Source organism: Eschrichtius robustus, chromosome 1 (assembly GCF_028021215.1).
Source record: "Eschrichtius robustus isolate mEscRob2 chromosome 1, mEscRob2.pri, whole genome shotgun sequence".
Lineage (NCBI taxonomy): Eukaryota > Metazoa > Chordata > Mammalia > Artiodactyla > Eschrichtiidae > Eschrichtius > Eschrichtius robustus.
This window is the reverse complement of record NC_090824.1, coordinates 143,296,473-143,319,077: the sequence shown is the minus strand read 5'-3', so window position 1 is coordinate 143,319,077 and position 22,605 is coordinate 143,296,473. Positions and strand designations below refer to the sequence as shown.

Below are 22,605 nucleotides of genomic sequence, written 5' to 3'. Positions count from 1 at the left end.
AGGCCACCTTCCCGGCCATGTCTCAGGCAGCTCCCATCCTGCAAGGTTCGCGGGCCTGACCCCTAAGGAACCGCTCAAACGCTCAACAGCCTCGTCCAACGTGCCCTAATCCAGCCAGCAGGGGGACGCGTCCCTACTGGAAGCCACAGACATCTTCCGAACACGGGAACACTGAACACCAGGGAACACAGACCTCAAGCCTGTCTGCTTTGAAGATGCTGATCCCACCTGATGCATCCTGGAAATTCTCCACTGCCACAGTGACACCACTGAGGAACTCAGAGTGATCAAAGGCATGGTCCCCGAGGACCACAGACAGACTAGCAACGGAAGACCTCTGCCATGTGAGGGCACTTGGAAGCCTGAAAGGGAAGAGTGGCTGGCCTTGGCAGCGCACCAGGGATGGCAACAGTGCCCCCTTCTCTGTCCCGCCAACGGACTGCTCTGGATAAAGCTCTGGCTATTCGAAAGGCCTGCATGCCACACGGGCCGGCCGCGTCATGCCCTCCGGCAGAAACACTATCGCTTTGCACATTCCCAAAAGTGGGAAAAGGGTGACCAAAGGGCTTGTTTGCATAACTCACCTACCCCCAAGAAGGCCGGTACAGATGCCTCAGCATGTCCATCTTCTCTATGTCCCGCAAGACACCCGTGGGGAGTCACTCCTCTGGAAACGGGATTGCAACTCTTCACAGGTAACCTACCTCACAGCATCCTCATGAACTGCCAAAGCCATCCCCACCATAGGCAGCTGATGCCAGGCCATCACGTACAAGACACATCCTTGGGAAGCCTAGGCCAGCGCCTGCAACACAATGATGACAGCCCATCCCACGACATCACACAGGACCTGTCCTCATGATACCTTACCTTTCTCTCCAGGGCAGCAGCCACTACGCAGGCTTAAATGCAGCACTCGATCCTCACCCCACTCCACGATGATCCACTTAGCGCCAACAGTGTGCTGGCAGCTTCAGGGGCAGCAGCGAGGCCTAATCCATCAGCCCCCTTCCGCCATCACCAAACTCCATCCCAACCCCGCCCACTGCTCCAGCCCCATCGGGCACTCAAGAACCTCACCGCACCAAACACGACAACACAGAGAGTCACAGGCCTGGCCTGAGGCTCCAGGCTCCAACCAGGGAACCTTGCTCATTTTGGCTCCCAAAATCAACCACCGAAGCGGGATGCACAAAGCGTGATCCTGGTCAAAACACACTTCTCCAAGCTGAAAGTTCACTGGGCCCACAACAGCACACACTCCGACTCTGTAGACTAGCAGGAGAGCCTGCCCCCTTGCATTCCCTCACGGCCTTTTAGCAGGGACCGCGGATTCATAGATGACCCAGCTTATGGGCAGACACGGTCGACCCTCAGACAGAAGCCCCTCCAATACTGGAGTCCTTGGTGGTGTTTGCGTGCATGTCGGCAGGGGACACTGGCCTTCACTCCTAACAGTCCCCTACACCCGAGAGAGGAAACGTGATGAACCTCAGTTTCGATAAGGATACGGGAGAGTGTTCTCACCCATTTTGTTCAGAGTTTCCAAGGAATGCATACAAGGGTGTCATCATCGATAAAAGCACATGCTGGGATGCTGCAGAACACAACCAGGCAGTGCGCCGGGCTCTGCAGGGGAGTCATGAGCCTGGGGTACCCCAAAATCCTGCAGCATCCACAGCCCTCAGGCCACTCAACAAGACGAACAATCAAGCCACTCTTACAGCCATTGGGCCAATCTGAGGAAAACCTAATATCTAATGGCACATCTTGGGGTGGTTGAATACCTACCATCCTGAGTTATCCGCGACCATGCTCGGGAACATGGCCCCGCCTCACTTTTTCCAGTTCTTCTTAGCACCTCCAGTCATCAGAGCACACGAAGATCTTCTTGTTTTTGCCGACGGCGAGGCTTGCCCAGCAACTGCACCTGGGAAGTGGACTGGTGTCCTCAAAGGACATGATCCATACAAACATTTACCTGGGCTTGAGCTCTGAAACTGCTTCCCAAGGACCTCTATCCCTTACCGAGAATTGACTGCATGTCTGATAGTACGACTGCAGGAAGTTAGGCACATATATTGGCCGGTGTGTGAGAGGCTGTATTTCTGTGTTCACGCGTGTGACTGTGACTGCGCACGCAGACGCTCTTGTGGGTTTCTCTGTGTGCCGCTGATTACGCGTCTTGGTCTCTGTGTGTCCCTGTAGCCCTGTGAAGAGGTGTCCAACAGTAAATGCCATAGTTTATACACAACACCCTGTCTAGACCCACAACTGAAAGGAGAAAGCCCCCTGTCAGCTTCCAGAGGCCGCATGCAAACTTTAACCGCCAGGGGCTGTTGAAATACTCCAGGGACTCCCGCTCTCCCACAGCCACGCCTTCTGACCAGAGCACAAAGACTGGACAAGACCTGCCTCCTGGCCGTGGGTGTGACATCTACGTGCAACTCGAGAACCTGCCAGCTACCAGCACATCTGATGTGCACTTGGGGTCACTCCCAGCACTTTCGGAAGCAGGGGAACTCCCATGGGTGAGCCGACACCGACCTACAGCATTCTACTGGCAAGATGCAGCCTGAAACCCCTCAAGGGGCTAAAGAACATCGAACAAAGTGCAACTTCTTGCCAACTAGGCCTAATCACTTTCCTTTGACCCATGGGAATGCCTACCACAGGAAGAAGTGGGCTTCAGCAGCCATGACCCATGTTGGAACCCCACAGCGGAAACTAGGCCACCTTCCCGGCCATGTCACAGGCAACTCCCATCCTGCAATGTTCGCGGCCCTGAACCCTAAGGAACCGCTCAAACGCTCAACAGCCTCGTCCAACGTGCCCTACTCCAGCGAGCAGGGCGACGCGTCCCTACTGGAAGCCACAGACATCTTCCGAACACGGGAACACTGAACACCAGGGAAGACAGACGGCAAGCCTGTCTGCTTTGAAGATGCTGATCCCACCTGATGCATCCTGGAAATTCTCCACTGCCACAGTGACACCACTGAGAAACTCAGAGTGATCAAAGGCATGGTCCCCGAGGACCACAGACAGACTTGCAACGGAAGACCTCTGCCATGTGAGGGCACTTGGAAGCCTGAAAGGGAAGAGTGGCGGGCCTTGGCAGCGAACCAAGGATGGAAACAGTGCCCCCTTCTCTGCCCCACCAACGAACTGCTCTGGATAAAGCTCTGGCTATTCGAAAGGCCTGCATGACACACGGGCCGGCCGCATCATGCCCTCCGGCAGAAACACTATCGCTTTGCACATTCCCAAAAGTGGGAAAAGAGCGACCCAAGGGCTTGTTTGCATAACTCACCTACCCCCAAGAAGGCCGGCACAGATGCCTCAGCATGTCCATCTTCTCTATGTCCCGCAAGACACCCGTGGAGAGTCACTCCTCTGGAAACGGGATTGCAACTCTTCACAGGTAACCTACCTCACTGCATCCTCATGAACTCCCAAAGCCATCCCCACCATAGGCAGCTGATGCCAGGCCATCACGTACAAGACACATCCTTGGGAAGCCGAGGCCAGCGCCTGCAACCCAATGATGACAGCCCATCCCACGACATCACACAGGACCTGTCCTCATGATACCTTACCTTATTCTCCAGGGCAGCAGCCACTACGCAGGCTTAAATGCAGCATTCGAACCTCACCCCACTCCACGATGATCCACTTAGCGCCAACAGTGTGCTGGCAGCTTCAGTGGCAGCAGCGAGGCCTAATCCATCAGCCCCCTTCCGCCATCACCAAACTCCATCCCACCCCCGCCCACTGCTCCAGCCCCACCGGGCACTCAAGAACCTCACCGCACCAAACACGACAACAGAGAGGGCCACAGGCCTGGCCTGAGGCTCCAGGCTCCAACCAGGGAACCTTGCTCATTTTGGCTCCCAAAATCAACCACCGAAGCGGCATGCACAAAGCGTGATCCTGGTCAAAACACACTTCTCCAAGCTGAAAGCTCACTGGGCCCACACCAGCACACACTCCGACTCCGAAGACTAGCAGGAGAGCCTGCCCCCTTGCATTCCCTCACGGCCTTTTAGCAGGGACCGCGGATTCATAGATGACCCAGCTTATGGGCAGACACGGTCGACCCTCAGACAGGAGCCCCTCCAATACTGGAGTCCGTGGTGGTGTTTGCGTGCATGTCGGCAGGGGACACTGGCCTTCACTCCTAACAGTCCCCTACACCCGAGAGAGGAAACGTGCTGAACCTCAGTTTCGATAAGGATACGGTAGAGTGTTCTCAACCATTTTGCTCAGAGTTTCCAAGGAATGCATACAAGGGTGTCATCATCGATCCAAGCACATGCTGGGATGCTGCAGAACACAACCGGGCAGTGCGCGGCGCTATGCAGGTGAGTCATGAGCCTGGGGTACCCCAAAATCCTGGAGCATCCACAGCCCTCAGGCCACTCAACAAGACAAACAATCAAGCCATTCTTACCGCCATTGGGCCAATCTGAGGAAAACCTTATATCTAATGGCACATCCTGGGGTGGTTGAATACCTACCATCCTGAGTTATCCCCGACCATGCTCGGGAACATGGCCCCGCCTCACTTTTTCCAGTTCTTCTTAGCACCTCCAGTCATCAGAGCACACGAACACCTTCTTGTTTTTGCCGACGGCGAGGCTTGCCCAGCAACTGCACCTGGGAAGTGCACTGGTGTCCTCAAAGGACATGATCCATACAAATATTTACCAGGGATTGAGCTCTGAAACTGCTTCCCAAGGACCTCTATCCCTTACCGAGAATTGACTGCATGTCTGATAGTACGACTGAAGGAAGTTACGCACATACATTGGCCGGTGTGTGAGAGGCTGTATTTCTGTGTTCACGCGTGTGACTGTGACTGCGCACGCAGACGCTCTTGTGAGGTTCTCTGCGTGCTGCTGACTACGCGTCTTGGTCTCTGTGTGTCCCTGTAGCCCTGTGAAGAGGCGTCCAACAGTAAACGCAATAGTTTATACACAACACCCTGTCTAGACCCACAACTGAAAGGAGAGAGCCCCCTGTCAGCTTCCAGAGGCCGCATGCAAACTTTAACCCCCAGGGGCTGTTGAAATACTCCACGGACTCCCGCTCTCCCACAGCCACGCCTTCTGACCAGAGCACAAAGCCTGAACGAGACCTGCCTCCCGACGTGGGTGTGACATCTACGTGCAACTCGAGAACCTGCCAGCTACCAGCACATCTGATGTGCACTTGGGGTCACTCCCAACACTTTCGGAAGCAAGGAAACTCCCATGGGTGACCCGACACCGACTTACAGCATTCTACTGGCAAGATGCAGCCTGAAACCACTCAATGGGGTAAAGAACATCGAACAAAGTGCAAGTTCTTGCCAACTAGGCCTAATCACTTTCCATTGCCACCTGGGAATGCCCACCACAGGAAGCAGTGGGCTTCAGCAGCCATGACCCATGTTGGAACCCCACAGCGGAAACTAGGCCACCTTCCCGGCCATGTCACAGGCAACTCCCATCCTGCAAGGTTTGCGGCCCTGAACCCTAAGGAACCGCTCAAACGCTCAACAGCCTCGTCCAACGTGCCCTACTCCAGCGAGCAGGGCGACGCGTCCCTACTGGAAGCCACAGACATCTTCCGAACACGGGAACACTGAACACCAGGGAAGACAGACGGCAAGCCTGTCTACTTTGAAGATGATGATCCCACCTGATGCATCCTGGAAATTCTCCACTGCCACAGTCACACCACTGAGGAACTCAGAGTGAACAAAGGCATGGTCCCCGAGGACCACAGACAGAGTTGCAACGGAAGACCTCTGCCATGTGAGGGCACTTGGAAGCCTGAAAGGGAAGAGTGGTTGTCCTTGGCAGCGCACCAGGGATGGCAACAGTGCCCCCATCTCCGCCCCGCCAACGGAGTGCTCTGGATAATGTTCTGGCTATTCGAAAGGCCTGCATGCTACACGGGCCGGCCGCGGGATGCCCTCCGGCAGAAACACTATCGCTTTGCACATTCCCAAAAGTGGGAAAAGAGCGACCCAAGGGCTTGTTTGCATAACTCACCTACCCCCAAGAAGGCCGGCACAGATGCCTCAGCATGTCCATCTTCTCTATGTCCCGCAAGACACCCGTGGGGAGTCACTCCTCTGGAAACGGGATTGCAACTCTTCACAGGTAACCTACCTCACTGCATCCTCATGAACTGCCAAAGCCATCCCCACCATAGGCAGCTGATGCCAGGCCATCACGAACAAGACATACCCTTGGGAAGCCGAGGCCAGCGCCTGCAACCCAATGATGACAGCCCATCCCACGACATCACACAGGACCTGTCCTCATGATACATTACCTTTCTCTCCAGGGTAGAAGCCACTATGCAGGCTTAAATGCAGCACTCGATCCTCACCCCACTCCACGATGATCCACTTAGCGCCAACAGTGTGCTGGCAGCTTCAGGGGCAGCAGCGAGGCCTAATCCATCAGCCCCCTTCCGCCATCACCAAACTCCATCCCAACCCCGCCCACTGCTCCAGCCCCACCGGGCACTCAAGAACCTCACCGCACCAAACACAGCAAAAGAGTGGGCCACAGGCCTGGCCTGAGGCTCCAGGCTCCAACCAGGGAACCTTGCTCATTTTGGCTTCCAAAATCAACCACCGAAGCGGCATGCACAAAGCGTGATCCTGGTCAAAACACACTTCTCCACGCTGAAAGCTCACTGGGCCCACACCAGCACACACTCCGACTCTGAAGACTAGCAGGAGAGCCTGCCCCCTTGCATTCCCTCACGGCCTTTTAGCAGGGACCGCGGATTCATAGATGACCCAGCTTATGGGCAGACACGGTCGACCCTCAGACAGGAGCCCCTCCAATACTGTAGTCCTTGGTGGTGTTTGCGTGCATGTCGGCAGGGGACACTGGCCTTCACTCCTAACAGTCCCCTACACCCGAGAGAGGAAACGTGCTGAACCTCAGTTTCGATAAGGATACGGGAGAGTGTTCTCAACCATTTTCTTCACAGTTTCCAAGGAATGCATACAAGGGTGTCATCATCGATCCAAGCACATGCTGGGATGCTGCAGAACAAAACCGGGCAGTGCACCGGGCTCTGCAGGGGAGTCATCAGCCTGGGGTACCCCAAAATCCTGGAGCATCCACAGCCCTCAGGCCACTCAACAAGACAAACAATCAAGCCACTCTTACCGCCATTGGGCCAATCTGAGGAAAACCTTATATATAATGGCACATCCTGGGCTGGTTGAATACCTACCATCCTGAGTTATCCGCGACCATGCTCGGGAACATGGCCCCGCCTCACTTTTTCCAGTTCTTCTTAGCACCTCCAGTCATCAGAGCACACGAACACCTTCTTGTTTTTGCCGACGGCGAGGCTTGCCCAGCAACTGCACCTGGGAAGTGGACTGGTGTCCTCAAAGGACATGATCCATACAAACATTTACCAGGGATTGAGCTCTGAAACTGCTTCCCAAGGACCTCTATCCCTTACCGAGAATTGACTGCATGTCTGATAGTACGACTGAAGGAAGTTACGCACATACATTGGCCGGTGTGTGAGAGGCTGTATTTCTGTGTTCACGCGTGTGACTGTGACTGCGCACGCAGACGCTCTTGTGAGGTTCTCTGCGTGCTGCTGACTACGCGTCTTGGTCTCTGTGTGTCCCTGTAGCCCTGTGAAGAGGCGTCCAACAGTAAACGCAATAGTTTATACACAACACCCTGTCTAGACCCGCAACTGAAAGGAGAAAGCCCCCTGTCAGCTTCCAGAGGCCGCATGCAAACTTTAAGCCCCAGGGGCTGTTGAAATACTCCACGGACTCCCGCTCTCCCACAGCCACGCCTTCTGACCAGAGCACAAAGACTGGACGAGACCTGCCTCCCGACGTGGGTGTGACATCTACGTGCAACTCGAGAACCTGCCAGCTACCAGCACATCTGATGTGCACTTGGGGTCACTCCCAGCACTTTCGGAAGCAAGGATACTCCCATGGGTGACCCGACACCGACTTACAGCATTCTACTGGCAAGATGCAGCCTGAAACCACTCAATGGGCTAAAGAACATCGAACAAAGTGCAACTTCTTGCCAACTAGGCCTAATCTCTTTCCTTTGCCACGTGGGAATGCCCACCACAGGAAGCAGTGGGCTTCAGCAGCCATGACCCATTTTGGAACCCCACAGCGGAAACTAGGCCACCTTCCCGGCCATGTCACAGGCAACTCCCATCCTGCAATGTTCGCGGCCCTGAACCCTAAGGAACCGCTCAAACGCTCAACAGCCTCGTCCAACGTGCCCTACTCCAGCGAGCAGGGCGACGCGTCCCTACTGGAAGCCACAGACATCTTCCGAACACGGGAACACTGAACACCAGGGAAGACAGACGGCAAGCCTGTCTGCTTTGAAAATGCTGATCCCACCTGATGCATCCTGGAAATTCTCCACTGCCACAGTGACACCACTGAGAAACTCAGAGTGATCAAAGGCATGGTCCCCGAGGACCACAGACAGACTTGCAACGGAAGGCCTCTGCCATGTGAGGGCACTTGGAAGCCTGAAAGGGAAGAGTGGCGGGCCTTGGCAGCGAACCAAGGATGGAAACAGTGCCCCCTTCTCTGCCCCACCAACGAACTGCTCTGGATAAAGCTCTGGCTATTCGAAAGGCCTGCATGACACACGGGCCGGCCGCATCATGCCCTCCGGCAGAAACACTATCGCTTTGCACATTCCCAAAAGTGGGAAAAGAGCGACCCAAGGGCTGTTTGCATAACTCACCTACCCCCAAGAAGGCCGGCACAGATGCCTCAGCATGTCCATCTTCTCTATGTCCCACAAGACACCCGTGGAGAGTCACTCCTCTGGAAACGGGATTGCAACTCTTCACAGGTAACCTACCTCACTGCATCCTCATGAACTCCCAAAGCCATCCCCACCATAGGCAGCTGATGCCAGGCCATCACGTAAAAGACACATCCTTGGGAAGCCGAGGCCAGCGCCTGCAACCCAATGATGACAGCCCATCCCACGACATCACACAGGACCTGTCCTCATGATACCTTACCTTATTCTCCAGGGCAGCAGCCACTATGCAGGCTTAAATGCAGCACTCGATCCTCACCCCACTCCACGATGATCCACTTAGCGCCAACAGTGTGCTGGCAGCTTCAGGGGCAGCAGCGAGGCCTAATCCATCAGCCCCCTTCCGCCATCACCAAACTCCATCCCACCCCCGCCCACTGCTCCAGCCCCACCGGGCACTCAAGAACCTCACCGCACCAAACACAGCAAAAGAGTGGGCCACAGGCCTGGCCTGAGGCTCCAGGCTCCAACCAGGGAAACTTGCTCATTTTGGCTTCCAAAATCAACCACCGAAGCGGCATGCACAAAGCGTGATCCTGGTCAAAACACACTTCTCCAAGCTGAAAGCTCACTGGGCCCACACCAGCACACACTCCGACTCTGAAGACTAGCAGGAGAGCCTGCCCCCTTGCATTCCCTCACGGCCTTTTAGCAGGGACCGCGGATTCATAGATGACCCAGCTTATGGGCAGACACGGTCGACCCTCAGACAGGAGCCCCTCCAATGCTGTAGTCCTTGGTGGTGTTTGCGTGCATGTCGGCAGGGGACACTGGCCTTCACTCCTAACAGTCCCCTACACCCGAGAGAGGAAACGTGCTGAACCTCAGTTTCGATAAGGATACGGGAGAGTGTTCTCAACCATTTTCTTCACAGTTTCTAAGGAATGCATACAAGGGTGTCATCATCGATCCAAGCACATGCTGGGATGCTGCAGAACAAAACCGGGCAGTGCGCCGGGCTCTGCAGGGGAGTCATGAGCCTGGGGTACCCCAAAATCCTGGAGCATCCACAGCCCTCAGGCCACTCAACAAGACAAACAATCAAGCCACTCTTACCGCCATTGGGCCAATCTGAGGAAAACCTTATATCTAATGGCACATCCTGGTGTGGTTGAATACCTACCATCCTGAGTTATCCGCGACCATGCTCGGGAACATGGCCCCGCCTCACTTTTTCCAGTTCTTCTTAGCACCTCCCGTCATCAGAGCACACGAACACCTTCTTGTTTTTGCCGACGGCGAGGCTTGCCCAGCAACTGCACCTGGGAAGTGGACTGGTGTCCTCAAAGGACATGATCCATACAAACATTTACCAGGGATTGAGCTCTGAAACTGCTTCCCAAGGACCTCTATCCCTTACCGAGAATTGACTGCATGTCTGATAGTACGACTGAAGGAAGTTACGCACATACATTGGCCGGTGTGTGAGAGGCTGTATTTCTGTGTTCACGCGTGTGACTGTGACTGCGCACGCAGACGCTCTTGTGAGGTTCTCTGCGTGCTGCTGACTACGCGTCTTGGTCTCTGTGTGTCCCTGTAGCCCTGTGAAGAGGCGTCCAACAGTAAACGCAATAGTTTATACACAACACCCTGTCTAGACCCACAACTGAAAGGAGAAAGCCCCCTGTCAGCTTCCAGAGGCCGCATGCAAACTTTAAGCCCCAGGGGCTGTTGAAATACTCCAGGGACTCCCGCTCTCCCACAGACACGCCTTCTGACCAGAGCACAAAGACTGGACGAGACCTGCCTCCCGACGTGGGTGTGACATCTACGTGCAACTCGAGAACCTGCCAGCTACCAGCACATCTGATGTGCACTTGGGGTCACTCCCAGCACTTTCGGAAGCAAGGAAACTCCCATGGGTGACCCGACACCGACTTACAGCATTCTACTGGCAAGATGCAGCCTGAAACCACTCAATGGGCTAAAGAACATCGAACAAAGTGCAACTTCTTGCCAACTAGGCCTAATCACTTTCCTTTGCCACGTGGGAATGCCCACCACAGGAAGCAGTGGGCTTCAGCAGCCATGACCCATGTTGGAACCCCACAGCGGAAACTAGGCCACCATCCCGACCATGTCACAGGCAACTCCCATCCTGCAAGGTTCGCGGCCCTGAACCCTAAGGAACCGCTCAAACGCTCAACAGCCTCGTCCAACGTGCCCTACTCCAGCGAGCAGGGCGACGCGTCCCTACTGGAAGCCACAGACATCTTCCGAACACGGGAACACTGAACACCAGGGAAGACAGACGGCAAGCCTGTCTGCTTTGAAGATGCTGATCCCACCTGATGCATCCTGGAAATTCTCCACTGCCACAGTGACACCACTGAGAAACTCAGAGTGATCAAAGGCATGGTTCCCGAGGACCACAGACAGACTTGCAACGGAAGACCTCTGCCATGTGAGGGCACTTGGAAGCCTGAAAGGGAAGAGTGGCGGGCCTTGGCAGCGAACCAAGGATGGAAACAGTGCCCCCTTCTCTGCCCCACCAACGAACTGCTCTGGATAAAGCTCTGGCTATTCGAAAGGCCTGCATGACACACGGGCCGGCCGCATCATGCCCTCCGGCAGAAACACTATCGCTTTGCACATTCCCAAAAGTGGGAAAAGAGCGACCCAAGGGCTTGTTTGCATAACTCACCTACCCCCAAGAAGGCCGGCACAGATGCCTCAGCATGTCCATCTTCTCTATGTCCCGCAAGACACCCGTGGGGAGTCACTCCTCTGGAAACGGGATTGCAACTCTTCACAGGTAACCTACCTCACTGCATCCTCATGAACTGCCAAAGCCATCCCCACCATAGGCAGCTGATGTCAGGCCATCACGAACAAGACACATCCTTGGGATGCCGAGGCCAGCGCCTGCAACCCAATGATGACAGCCCATCCCACGACATCACACAGGACCTGTCCTCATGATACCTTACCTTTCTCTCCAGGGCAGCAGCCACTACGCAGGCTTACATGCAGCACTCGATCCTCACCCCACTCCACGATGATCCACTTAGCGCCAACAGTGTGCTGGCAGCTTCAGGGGCAGCAGCGAGGCCTAATCCATCAGCCCCCTTCCGCCATCACCAAACTCCATCCCACCCCCGCCCACTGCTCCAGCCCCACCGGGCACTCAAGAACCTCACCGCACCAAACACGACAACAGAGAGGGCCACAGGCCTGGCCTGAGGCTCCAGGCTCCAACCAGGGAACCTTGCTCATTTTGGCTTCCATAATCAACCACCGAAGCGGCATGCACAAAGCGTGATCCTGGTCAAAACACACTTCTCCAAGCTGAAAGCTCACTGGGCCCACACCAGCACACACTCCGACTCTGAAGACTAGCAGGAGAGCCTGCCCCCTTGCATTCCCTCACGGCCTTTTAGCAGGGACCGCGGATTCATAGATGACCCAGCTTATGGGCAGACACGGTCGACCCACAGTCAAGAGCCCCTCCAATACTGGAGTCCTTGGTGGTGTTTGCGTGCATGTCGGCAGGGGACACTGGCCTTCACTCCTAACAGTCCCCTACACCCGAGAGAGGAAACGTGCTGAACCTCAGTTTCGATAAGGATACAGTAGAGTGTTCTCAACCATTTTGTTCAGAGTTTCCAAGGAATGCATACAAGGGTGTCATCATCGATCCAAGCACATGGAGGGATGCTGCAGAACACAACCGGGCACTGTGCCGGGCCTTGCAGGAGAGTCATGAGCCTGTGGTACCCCAAAAGCCTGGAGGATCCACAGCCCTCAGGCCACTCAACAAGACGAACAATCAAGCCACTCTTACATCCATTACGCCCATCTGAGGAAAACCTAATATGTAATGGCACATCCTGGGGTGGTTGAATACATACCATCCTGAGTTATCCCCGACCATGCTCGGGAACATGGTCCCGCCTCACTATTTCCAGTTCTTCTTAGCACCTCCAGTCATCAGGGCACACGAAGATCTTCTTGTTTTTGCCGACGGCGAGGCTTGCCCAGCAACTGCACCTGGAAAGTGGACTGGTGTCCTCAAAGGACATGATCCATACAAACATTTACCTGGGCTTGAGCTCTGAAACTGCTTCCCAAAGACCTCTATCCCTTACCGAGAATTGACTGCATGTCTGATAGTACGACTGCAGGAAGTTAGGCACATACATTGGCCGGTGTGTGAGAGGCTGTATTTCTGTGTTCACGCGTGTGACTGTGACTGAGTATGCAGACGCTCTTGTGGGTTTCTCTGTGTGCCCCTGACTATGCGTCTTGGTCTCTGTGTGTCCCTGTAGCCCTGTGAAGAGGCGTCCAACAGTAAACGCCATAGTTTATACACAACACACTGTCTAGACCCCCAACTGAAAGGAGAAAGCCCCCTGTGAGCTTCCAGAGACCGCATGCAAACTTTAACCCCCAGGGGCTGTTGAAATACTCCATGGACTCCCGCTCTCCCACATCCACGCCTTCTGACCAGAGCACAAAGACTGGACGAGACCTGCCTCCCGGCCGTGGGTGTGACATCTACTTGCAACTCGAGAACCTGCCAGCTACAAGCACATCTGATGTGCACGTGGGGTCACTCCCAACATTTTGGAAGCAAGGGAACGCCCATGGGTGACCCGACACCGATCTACAGCATTCTACTGGCAAGATGCAGCCTGAAACAACTCAAGGAGCTAAAGAACATCGAACAAAGTGCAACTTCTTGCCAACTAGGCCTAATCACTTTCCTTTGACCCGTGGGAATGCCCACCACAGGAAGCAGTGGGCTTCAGCAGCCATGACCCATGTTAGAACCCCACAGCGGAAACTAGGCCACCTTCCCGGCCATGTCTCAAGCAGCTCCCATCCTGCAAGGTTCGCGTTCCTGACCCCTAAAGAACCACTCAAACGCTCAACAGCCTCGTCCAACGTGCCCACTCCAGCCAGCAGGCCGAAGCGTCCCTACTGGAAGCCACAGACATCTTCCGAACACGGGAACACTGAACACCAGGGAAGACAGACTGCAAGCCTGTCTGCTTTGAAGATGCTGATCTCACCTGATGCATCCTGGAAATTCTCCACTGCCACAGTGACACCACTGAGGAACTCAGAGTGATCAAAGGCATGGTCCCCGAGGACCACAGACAGACTTGCAACGGAAGACCTCTGCCATGTGAGGGGACTTGGAAGCCTGAAAGGGAAGAGTGGCTGGCCTTGGCAGCGCACCAGGGATGGCAACAGTGCCCCCTTCTCTGCCCCGCCAACGAACTGCTCTGGATAAAGCTCTGGCTATTCTAAAGGCCTGCATGCCACACGGGCCGGCCGCTTCATGCCCCCCGGCAGAAACACTATCGCTTTGCACATTCCTAAAAGTGGGAAAAGAGCGACCAAAGGGCTTGTTTGCATAACTCACCTACCCCAAGAAGGCCGGCACAGATGCCTCAGCATGTCCGTCTTCTCTATGTCCCGCAAGACACCCGTGGGGAGTCACTCCACTGGAAACGGGATTGCAACTCTTCACAGGTAACCTACCTCACTGCATCCTCATGAACTGCCAAAGCCATCCCCACCATAGGCAGCTGATGCCAGGCCATCACGAACAAGACACATCCTTGGGAAGCCAAGGCCAGCGCCTTCAACCCAATGATGACATCCCATCCCACGATATCACAAAGGACCTGTCCTCATGATACCTTACCTTTCTCTCCAGGGCAGCAGCCACTACGCAGGCTTAAATGCAGCACTCGGTCCTCACCCCACTCAACGATGATCCACTTAGCGCCAAACAGTGTGCTGGCAGCTTCAGGGGCAGCAGCGAGGCCTAATCCATCAGCCCCCTTCCGCCATCACCAAACTCCATCCCAACCCCGCCCACTGCTCCAGCCCCACCGGGCACTCAAGAACCTCACCGCACCAAACACAACAACAGAGAGGGCCACAGGCCTGGCCTGAGGCTCCGGGCTCCAACCAGGGAACCTTGTTCATTTTGGCTCCCAAAATCTACCACCGAAGCGGCAGGCACAAAGCGTGATCCTGGTCAAAACACACTTCTCCAAGCTGAAAGCTCACTGGGCCCACACCAGCACACACTCCGACTATGAAGACTAGCAGGAGAGCCTGCCCCCTTGCATTCCCTCACGGCCTTTTAGCAGGGACCGCGGATTCATAGATGACCCAGCTTATGGGCAGACACGGTCGACCCTCAGACAGGAGCCCCTCCAATACTGGAGTCCGTGGTGGTGTTTGCATGCATATCGGCAGGGGACACTGGCCTTCACTCCTAACAGTCCCCTACACCCGAGAGAGGAAACGTGCTGAACCTCAGTTTCGATAAGGATACGGTAGAGTGTTCTCACCCATTTTGTTCAGAGTTTCCAAGGAATGCATACAAGGGTGTCATCATCGATCCAAGCACATGCTGCGATGCTGCAGAACACAACCGGGCAGTGCGCCGGGCTCTGCAGGGGAGTCATGACCCTGGGGTACCCCAATATCCTGGAGCATCCACAGCCCTCAGGCCACTCAACAAGACGAACAATCAAGCCACTCTTGCAGCCATTGGGCCCATCTCAGGAAAACCTAATATATAATGGCACATCCTGGGGTGCTTGAATACCTACCATCCTGAGTTATCCCCGACCATGCTCGGGAACATGGCCCCGCCTCACTTTTTCCAGTTCTTCTTAGCACCTCCAGTCATCAGGGCACACGAAGATCTTCCTGTTTTTGCCGACTTCGAGGCTTGCCCAGCAACTGCACCTAGGAAGTGGACTGGTGTCCTCAAAGGACATGATCCATACAAACATTTACCTGGGCTTGAGCTCTGAAACTGCTTCCCAAGGACCTCTATCCCTTACCGAGAATTGACTGCATGTCTGATAGTACGACTGCAGGAAGTTAGGCACATACATTGGCCGGTGTGTGAGAGGCTGTATTTCTGTGTTCACACGTGTGACTGTGACTGCACACGCAGACGCTCTTGTGGGGTTCTCTGTGTGCTGCTGACTACGCGTCTTGGTCTCTGTGTGTCCCTGTAGCCCTGTGAAGAGGCGTCCAACAGTAAACGCAATAGTTTATACACAACACCCTATCTAGACTCACAAATGAAAGGAGAAAGCCCCCTGTCAGCTTCCAGAGGCCGCATGCAAACTTTAACCCCCAGGGGCTGTTGAAATACTCCACGGACTCCCGCTCTCCCACAGCCACGCCTTCTGACCAGAGCACAAAGACTGGACGAGACCTGCCTCCCGGCCGTGGGTGTGACATCTACGAGCATCTCGAGAACCTGCCAGCTACCAGCACATCTCATGTGCACTTGGGGTCACTCTCAGCACTTTCAGAAGCAAGGGAACACCCATGGGTGAGCCGACACCGACCTACAGCATTCTACTGGCAAGATGCAGCCTGAAACCACTCAAGGGGCTAAAGAACATCAAACAAAGTGCAACTCCTTGCCAACTAGGCCTAATCACTTTCCTTTGACCCGTGGGAATGCCCACCACAGGAAGCAGTGGGCTTCAGCAGCCATGACCCATGTTGGAACCCCACAGCGGAATCTAGGCCACCTTCCCGGCCATGTCTCAGGCAGCTCCCATCCTGCAAGGTTCACGGCCCTGACCCCTAAAGAACCGCTCAAACGCTCAACAGCCTCGTCCAACGTGCCCTACTCCAGCCAGCAGGCCGCCGCGTCCCTACTGGAAGCCACAGACATCTTCCGAACACGGGAACACTGAACACCAGGGAAGACAGACCGCAAGCCTGTCTGCTTTGAAGATGCTGATCCCACCTGATGCATCCTGGAAATTCTCCACTGCCACAGTGACACCACTGAGGAACTCAGAGTGATCAAAGGCATGGTCCCCGAGGACCACAGACAGACTTGCAACGGAAGACCTCTGCCATGTGAGGGGACTTGGAAGCCTGAAGGGGAAGAGTGGCTGGCCTTGGCAGCGCACCAGGGATGGCAACAGTGCCCCCTTCTCTGCCCCGCCAAGAACTGCTCTGGATAAAGCTCTGGCTATTCGAAAGGCCTGCATGCCGCACGGGCCGGCCGCGTCATGCCCTCCGGCAGAAACACTATCGCTTTGCACATTCCCAAAAGTGGGAAAAGAGCGACCCAAGGGCTTGTTTGCATAACTCACCTACCCCCAAGAAGGCCGGCACATATGCCCCAGCATGTCCGTCTTCTCTATGTCCCGCAAGACACCCGTGGGGAGTCACTCCACTGGAAACGGGATTGCAACTCTTCACAGGTAACCTACCTCACTGCATCCTCATGAACTGCCAAAGCCATCCCCACCATAGGCAGCTGAAGCCAGGCCATCACGAACAAGACACATCCTTGGGAAGCCGAGGCCAGCGCCTGCAACCCAATGATGACAGCCCATCCCACGATATCACACAAGACCTGTCCTCATGATACCTTACCTTTCTCTCCAGGGCAGCAGCCACTACGCAGGCTTAAATGCAGCACTCGATCCTCAGCCCATTCCACGATGATCCACTTAGCGCCAACAGTGTGCTGGCAGCTTCAGGGGCAGCAGCGAGGCCTAATCCATCAGCCCCCTTCCGCCATCACCAAACTCCATCCCACCCCCGCCCACTGCTCCAGCCCCACCGGGCACTCAAGAACCTCACCGCACCAAACACAACAACAGAGAGGGCCACAGGCCTGGCCAGAGGCTCCAGGCTCCAACCAGGGAACCTTGCTCATTTTGACTTCCAAAATCAACCACTGAAGCGGCATGCACAAAGCGTGATCCTGGTCAAAACACACTTCTCCAAGCTGAAAGCTCACTGGGCCCACACCAGCACACACTCCGACTCTGAAGACTAGCAGGAGAGCCTGCCCCTTTGCATTCCCTCACAGCCTTTTAGCAGGGACCGCGGATTCATAGATGACCCAGCTTATGGGCAGACACGGTCGACCCTCAGTCAGGAGCCCCTCCAATACTGGAGTCCTTGGTGGTGTTTGCGTGCATGTCGGCAGGGGACACTGGCCTTCACTCCTAACAGTCCCCTACACCCGAGAGAGGAAACGTGCTGAACCTCAGTTTCGATAAGGATACGGTAGAGTGTTCTCAACCATTTTGTTCAGAGTTTCCAAGGAATGCATACAAGGGTGTCATCATCGATCCAAGCACATGCTGCGATGCTGCAGAACACAACCGGGCAGTGCGCCGGGCTCTGCAGGGGAGTCATGAGCCTGGGGTACCCCAAAATCCTGGAGCATCCACAGCCCTCCGGCCACTCAACAAGACGAACAATCAAGCCACTCTTACAGCCATTGGGCCCATCTTAGGAAAACCTAGTATCTAACGGCACATCCTGGGCTGGTTGAATACCTACCATCCTGAGTTATCCGCGACCATGCTCGGGAACATGGCCCCGCCTCACTTTTTCCAGTTCTTCTTAGCACCTCCAGTCATCAGAGCACACGAAGATCTTCTTGTTTTTGCCGACTTCGAGGCTTGCTCAGCAACTGCACCTGGGAAGTGGACTGGTGTCCTCAAAGGACATGATCCATAGAAACATTTACCTGGGCTTGAGCTCTGAAACTGCTTCCCAAGGACCTCTATACCTTACCGAGAATTGACTGCATGTCTGATAGTACGACTGCAGGAAGCTACGCACATACATTGGCCGGTGTGTGAGAGGCTGTATTTCTGTGTTCACACGTGTGACTGTGACTGCACACGCAGACGCTCTTGTGGGGTTCTCTGTGTGCTGCTGACTACGCGTCTTGGTCTCTGTGTGTCCCTGTAGCCCTGTGAAGAGGCGTCCAACAGTAAACGCAATAGTTTATACACAACACCCTATCTAGACTCACAAATGAAAGGAGAAAGCCCCCTGTCAGCTTCCAGAGGCCGCATGCAAACTTTAACCCCCAGGGGCTGTTGAAATACTCCACGGACTCCCGCTCTCCCACAGCCACGCCTTCTGACCAGAGCACAAAGACTGGACGAGACCTGCCTCCCGGCCGTGGGTGTGACATCTACGAGCATCTCGAGAACCTGCCAGCTACCAGCACATCTCATGTGCACTTGGGGTCACTCTCAGCACTTTCGGAAGCAAGGGAACACCCATGGGTGAGCCGACACCGACCTACAGCATTCTACTGGCAAGATGCAGCCTGAAACCACTCAAGGGGCTAAAGAACATCAAACAAAGTGCAACTCCTTGCCAACTAGGCCTAATCACTTTCCTTTGACCCGTGGGAATGCCCACCACAGGAAGCAGTGGGCTTCAGCAGCCATGACCCATGTTGGAACCCCACAGCGGAAACTAGGCCACCTTCCCGGCCATGTCTCAAGCAGCTCCCATCCTGCAAGGTTCACGGCCCTGACCCCTAAAGAACCGCTCAAACGCTCAACAGCCTCGTCCAACGTGCCCTACTCCAGCCAGCAGGCCGCCGCGTCCCTACTGGAAGCCACAGACATCTTCCGAACACGGGAACACTGAACACCAGGGAAGACAGACGGCAAGCCTGTCTGCTTTGAAGATGCTGATCCCACCTGATGCATCCTGGAAATTCTCCACTGCCACAGTGACACCACTGAGAAACTCAGAGTGATCAAAGGCATGGTTCCCGAGGACCACAGACAGACTTGCAACGGAAGACCTCTGCCATGTGAGGGCACTTGGAAGCCTGAAAGGGAAGAGTGGCGGGCCTTGGCAGCGAACCAAGGATGGAAACAGTGCCCCCTTCTCTGCCCCACCAACGAACTGCTCTGGATAAAGCTCTGGCTATTCGAAAGGCCTGCATGACACACGGGCCGGCCCGCATCATGCCCTCCGGCAGAAACACTATCGCTTTGCACATTCCCAAAAGTGGGAAAAGAGCGACCCAAGGGCTTGTTTGCATAACTCACCTACCCCCAAGAAGGCCGGCACAGATGCCTCAGCATGTCCATCTTCTCTATGTCCCGCAAGACACCCGTGGGGAGTCACTCCTCTGGAAACGGGATTGCAACTCTTCACAGGTAACCTACCTCACTGCATCCTCATGAACTGCCAAAGCCATCCCCACCATAGGCAGCTGATGCCAGGCCATCACGAACAAGACACATCCTTGGGATGCCGAGGCCAGCGCCTGCAACCCAATGATGACAGCCCATCCCACGACATCACACAGGACCTGTCCTCATGATACCTTACCTTTCTCTCCAGGGCAGCAGCCACTACGCAGGCTTACATGCAGCACTCGATCCTCACCCCACTCCACGATGATCCACTTAGCGCCAACAGTGTGCTGGCAGCTTCAGGGGCAGCAGCGAGGCCTAATCCATCAGCCCCCTTCCGCCATCACCAAACTCCATCCCACCCCCGCCCACTGCTCCAGCCCCACCGGGCACTCAAGAACCTCACCGCACCAAACACGACAACAGAGAGGGCCACAGGCCTGGCCTGAGGCTCCAGGCTCCAACCAGGGAACCTTGCTCATTTTGGCTTCCATAATCAACCACCGAAGCGGCATGCACAAAGCGTGATCCTGGTCAAAACACACTTCTCCAAGCTGAAAGCTCACTGGGCCCACACCAGCACACACTCCGACTCTGAAGACTAGCAGGAGAGCCTGCCCCCTTGCATTCCCTCACGGCCTTTTAGCAGGGACCGCGGATTCATAGATGACCCAGCTTATGGGCAGACACGGTCGACCCACAGTCAAGAGCCCCTCCAATACTGGAGTCCTTGGTGGTGTTTGCGTGCATGTCGGCAGGGGACACTGGCCTTCACTCCTAACAGTCCCCTACACCCGAGAGAGGAAACGTGCTGAACCTCAGTTTCGATAAGGATACAGTAGAGTGTTCTCAACCATTTTGTTCAGAGTTTCCAAGGAATGCATACAAGGGTGTCATCATCGATCCAAGCACATGGTGGGATGCTGCAGAACACAACCGGGCAGTGCGCCGGGCCTTGCAGGAGAGTCATGAGCCTGTGGTACCCCAAAAGCCTGGAGGATCCACAGCCCTCAGGCCACTCAACAAGACGAACAATCAAGCCACTCTTACATCCATTACGCCCATCTGAGGAAAACCTAATATGTAATGGCACATCCTGGGGTGGTTGAATACATACCATCCTGAGTTATCCCCGACCATGCTCGGGAACATGGTCCCGCCTCACTATTTCCAGTTCTTCTTAGCACCTCCAGTCATCAGGGCACACGAAGATCTTCTTGTTTTTGCCGACGGCGAGGCTTGCCCAGCAACTGCACCTGGAAAGTGGACTGGTGTCCTCAAAGGACATGATCCATACAAACATTTACCTGGGCTTGAGCTCTGAAACTGCTTCCCAAAGACCTCTATCCCTTACCGAGAATTGACTGCATGTCTGATAGTACGACTGCAGGAAGTTAGGCACATACATTGGCCGGTGTGTGAGAGGCTGTATTTCTGTGTTCACGCGTGTGACTGTGACTGAGTATGCAGACGCTCTTGTGGGTTTCTCTGTGTGCCCCTGACTATGCGTCTTGGTCTCTGTGTGTCCCTGTAGCCCTGTGAAGAGGCGTCCAACAGTAAACGCAATAGTTTATACACAACACCCTATCTAGACTCACAAATGAAAGGAGAAAGCCCCCTGTCAGCTTCCAGAGGCCGCATGCAAACTTTAACCCCCAGGGGCTGTTGAAATACTCCACGGACTCCCGCTCTCCCACAGCCACGCCTTCTGACCAGAGCACAAAGACTGGACGAGACCTGCCTCCCGGCCGTGGGTGTGACATCTACGAGCATCTCGAGAACCTGCCAGCTACCAGCACATCTCATGTGCACTTGGGGTCACTCTCAGCACTTTCAGAAGCAAGGGAACACCCATGGGTGAGCCGACACCGACCTACAGCATTCTACTGGCAAGATGCAGCCTGAAACCACTCAAGGGGCTAAAGAACATCAAACAAAGTGCAACTCCTTGCCAACTAGGCCTAATCACTTTCCTTTGACCCGTGGGAATGCCCACCACAGGAAGCAGTGGGCTTCAGCAGCCATGACCCATGTTGGAACCCCACAGCGGAAACTAGGCCACCTTCCCGGCCATGTCTCAGGCAGCTCCCATCCTGCAAGGTTCACGGCCCTGACCCCTAAAGAACCGCTCATACGCTCAACAGCCTCGTCCAACGTGCCCTACTCCAGCCAGCAGGCCGCCGCGTCCCTACTGGAAGCCACAGACATCTTCCGAACACGGGAACACTGAACACCAGGGAAGACAGACCGCAAGCCTGTCTGCTTTGAAGATGCTGATCCCACCTGATGCATCCTGGAAATTCTCCACTGCCACAGTGACACCACTGAGGAACTCAGAGTGATCAAAGGCATGGTCCCCGAGGACCACAGACAGACTTGCAACGGAAGACCTCTGCCATGTGAGGGGACTTGGAAGCCTGAAGGGGAAGAGTGGCTGGCCTTGGCAGCGCACCAGGGATGGCAACAGTGCCCCCTTCTCTGCCCCGCCAAGAACTGCTCTGGATAAAGCTCTGGCTATTCGAAAGGCCTGCATGCCGCACGGGCCGGCCGCGTCATGCCCTCCGGCAGAAACACTATCGCTTTGCACATTCCCAAAAGTGGGAAAAGAGCGACCCAAGGGCTTGTTTGCATAACTCACCTACCCCCAAGAAGGCCGGCACATATGCCCCAGCATGTCCGTCTTCTCTATGTCCCGCAAGACACCCGTGGGGAGTCACTCCACTGGAAACGGGATTGCAACTCTTCACAGGTAACCTACCTCACTGCATCCTCATGAACTGCCAAAGCCATCCCCACCATAGGCAGCTGAAGCCAGGCCATCACTAACAAGACAC

At 55.1% G+C, this 22,605-nt stretch overlaps 8 non-coding genes across 8 annotated transcripts; all 8 read right to left on the bottom strand.

Moving 5' to 3' along the window:
- Positions 1 to 1,487: 1,487 nt before the first annotated feature.
- On the bottom strand, positions 1,488 to 1,580 carry LOC137751002 (small nucleolar RNA SNORD116). Its single transcript, XR_011070674.1, has one exon. It is a non-coding gene; the product is annotated as a small nucleolar RNA SNORD116 (small nucleolar RNA).
- A 2,636-nt stretch (positions 1,581 to 4,216) lies between these two features.
- On the bottom strand, positions 4,217 to 4,309 carry LOC137750394 (small nucleolar RNA SNORD116). Its single transcript, XR_011070433.1, has one exon. It is a non-coding gene; the product is annotated as a small nucleolar RNA SNORD116 (small nucleolar RNA).
- Positions 4,310 to 6,944: 2,635 nt separating this feature from the next.
- Positions 6,945 to 7,037, bottom strand: LOC137751562 (small nucleolar RNA SNORD116). The gene has a single exon (XR_011070856.1). It is a non-coding gene; the product is annotated as a small nucleolar RNA SNORD116 (small nucleolar RNA).
- Positions 7,038 to 9,671: 2,634 nt separating this feature from the next.
- Positions 9,672 to 9,764, bottom strand: LOC137751535 (small nucleolar RNA SNORD116). Its single transcript, XR_011070832.1, has one exon. It is a non-coding gene; the product is annotated as a small nucleolar RNA SNORD116 (small nucleolar RNA).
- Positions 9,765 to 12,399: 2,635 nt separating this feature from the next.
- Positions 12,400 to 12,492, bottom strand: LOC137778610 (small nucleolar RNA SNORD116). Its single transcript, XR_011076946.1, has one exon. It is a non-coding gene; the product is annotated as a small nucleolar RNA SNORD116 (small nucleolar RNA).
- Positions 12,493 to 15,126: 2,634 nt separating this feature from the next.
- LOC137776485 (small nucleolar RNA SNORD116) lies at positions 15,127 to 15,219 on the bottom strand. Its single transcript, XR_011076231.1, has one exon. It is a non-coding gene; the product is annotated as a small nucleolar RNA SNORD116 (small nucleolar RNA).
- Positions 15,220 to 17,854: 2,635 nt separating this feature from the next.
- Positions 17,855 to 17,947, bottom strand: LOC137777641 (small nucleolar RNA SNORD116). Its single transcript, XR_011076580.1, has one exon. It is a non-coding gene; the product is annotated as a small nucleolar RNA SNORD116 (small nucleolar RNA).
- Positions 17,948 to 20,584: 2,637 nt separating this feature from the next.
- On the bottom strand, positions 20,585 to 20,677 carry LOC137778602 (small nucleolar RNA SNORD116). The gene has a single exon (XR_011076945.1). It is a non-coding gene; the product is annotated as a small nucleolar RNA SNORD116 (small nucleolar RNA).
- Positions 20,678 to 22,605: the final 1,928 nt, after the last annotated feature.